This window comes from Myxocyprinus asiaticus, chromosome 16 (assembly GCF_019703515.2).
Source record: "Myxocyprinus asiaticus isolate MX2 ecotype Aquarium Trade chromosome 16, UBuf_Myxa_2, whole genome shotgun sequence".
Classification (NCBI taxonomy): Eukaryota; Metazoa; Chordata; class Actinopteri; order Cypriniformes; family Catostomidae; genus Myxocyprinus; species Myxocyprinus asiaticus.
In genome coordinates this window covers 1,560,001-1,562,500 of record NC_059359.1, presented here as the reverse complement: position 1 = coordinate 1,562,500, position 2,500 = coordinate 1,560,001, and the positions used below count along the sequence as shown (strand labels likewise).

Sequence of the window (2,500 nt, the reverse complement as noted above, 5' to 3'; positions counted from 1 at the left end):
TTTGATGTTTCCGAGCGTTGTTTGCATGACGACGATGTGTGAACGTTATGCAACTTTCCTCGGGAACAAACAGATGATAAATTCAGATGTGACAGTCTCACAGGGAAAGTCGAATCAGCTGGAAATAAAATTATTTAAATAAACAGGAGAGCCACTCCTGCACCATTCTTCTCTCGTTGTCCTTCTGCTTCTTCACGGCTGACAGCAAAAACCTGCAACAAAGAACAAAAAACATCCAACGTCAATCCTGGCTTTTCCAGTAACAAGCTACTTTTTTATTGCAGAAATAGTGTGCTCTTCTTCACTGCACAATATCTCATGTGTAGGGATGTATAAAAAAATGATACACCCGTTTTATGTTCTCTGAGAGCTCTTGGGAGTTGCGGTAATGTAAATACGCGCTTAAACTGTAAAATACACTTCAAAATTCTGTGAAAATGCATGTCTTGGTGAGGTATCAACACAACCCTTGTGCTGTGTTCATCTGTGTGTTGTGTATGTGTTGTGTGCGTGTATGTGTTGTGTATGTTGTGTGTGTGTACATGTCCGAGGACTTTGTGTGTACAAACACACATCCACATATGTGCTCATCTAAAGGATTGTGAAGCTCCTGAACACTTCATATTTCTGTATTTTAATTTGTAATGGTCGGTCATTTTTGACCGGGAACACAACAAGTGTAACAAAGTGAAACAAAACCAAAAAAAAGTTGTCCGGGTCAAAATGACCGGAACACAACATAAGGGCTAATGTACAAAAATATAAAATAATAATAATTTATGTCTAAAGTGAATGTATACAGCCAGACAACAAAGCAGATTTGAATCAAAATATCGGATTTGAAGTAAAAATGCAGCTTAATAGACCTGCCGCTGTGTAGTATTTCATTAATATTAACCAAACAACAATAACAAGAAACCACCTGCTGTTCTTGACTGCATAACTTTAGTAGCTTTAAACAGTGTCAATGTATTCTAATCATACAGTAAAGACTAGTAATTTAAGCAGTTTTAAGTTACATTTGCAAAATGTTTAACTTTTTTAATGTTAACTTGAATATATGATTCTGTGGTTAAAAACTTAAAGCTCTGTTTTCTTTGTTCTATAGTTTTTATTTGTTCCCTTGCTTGTAATTTGTTTCTTTTTTATTTATTAATGACTGTTTATTTGAGTATTTTGTTGTCATATCAAAGTTGATGCGTGAGAATTGTTAAATTGATTTCATACAGTATGTAAACAGAATCAACATTAAAAAATTAACCGTAATTGAATCAAATTGAGAGCTTGTGAATCAAATCATGAAATCTGTATCAATGCTGAGTCCAGTTCATGCGAGGAAAGTCTGATTCGATTTAGTAAATCAAGAGTTAAGAGTAGTTTTAAAGTCATTTCTGCACAAAAAGCTTCACAAAATCGGAATGGCAAAAACAGGTTTCCTGAACGCATTCCTCATCTTCCAATGGTCAGAGAAATTACTAGTCCTGCCCCAAATTAATAACTTTGTTTGAGCCAGAATACAACCAGCCTATTTGTTTTAATTTTACACAGACATAGTGAGTAATACCCAAGTATATGTCTTTGACAATTATGTTGGTATTACTTATATGCCAAAAAATAAACAGAAAACATAAATATCACAAACCATTACTTAGAGGAGGTGATTATCTTCCAAACGAGTCTACACACAAGGTAATCAGATGCATAGATCATTAGATAATCCACATGAAGCACAATGTTACATATGACCACCAGGAGATGGCGCCAAATACATGACACAGACTCAATGATGACTCAAATGGCACAGAATGAAACTCATTCTGTGAAATCTCATTACTAAAATCAAGTCTGCATGCTATGCAAACCTTTAGTCATTGTTGTGTTTGCATGCGTAATTAGTTCTTATGTACAATTATTACGTTTTATTTGTTTGGAGAGACATTTGGACACTATGATGAATTATTTTTGTAATGCTATAACGTTTGAACGCTCTGTTGTATCAACACAATTTTTTTTATCAGATACAGTTGACATGATTGGGACAAAACGAAAGCAGTTTTCCATATTTACACCGAGAGATATATATAATGTCAAATCAGAAATATTTTGTGTGAATTTTCAGCATTTTTCAGAGTCTCAGAATGTATCATAATCAACATCATTAACATTTTTTAAAGTTTTCTTTACAATGACACCAAACACTTGACCCTACTTGTTTTTGTTTGTTTGTTTGTTTGTTTGTTTTTGCCAAGTTATTAGCCTTTAATTTTGGGTATGCCACTGAAACAGGAAGTCTTTAAAAACACCTTCAGAGCTTAAAGGGTTAACATTGAAACAGCTTTTAAAGTACGTTCCCCAACAAAGTTTATGTGCGGAAGGGCAACTAGCAGACAGATCCGGCTCACTGGTTTCTCTCCTAATCTTCCTCTTTTTTCCCCATTGACCATCCTGCTAATAAATAATGCATGCACCTCTCTGTCTGTCAGTCTGTTAGTCCCAGTCC

General features: G+C 34.7%; 1 protein-coding gene across 4 annotated transcripts in view; it reads right to left on the bottom strand.

Annotated features, from left to right (window-relative positions):
- LOC127453655 (cyclin-dependent kinase 14-like) overlaps nucleotides 1-2,500 on the bottom strand; it is a 334,552-nt gene that overhangs the window by 100,480 nt on the left and 231,572 nt on the right. For all 4 annotated transcript variants that reach the window (XR_007899434.1, XR_007899433.1, XM_051720217.1 and 1 more), the window contains one exon: nucleotides 1-212. This exon is cut by the window's left edge. The gene's annotated coding sequence lies outside the window, so the exon portion shown is untranslated. The remainder of the gene's footprint in view (nucleotides 213-2,500) is intronic.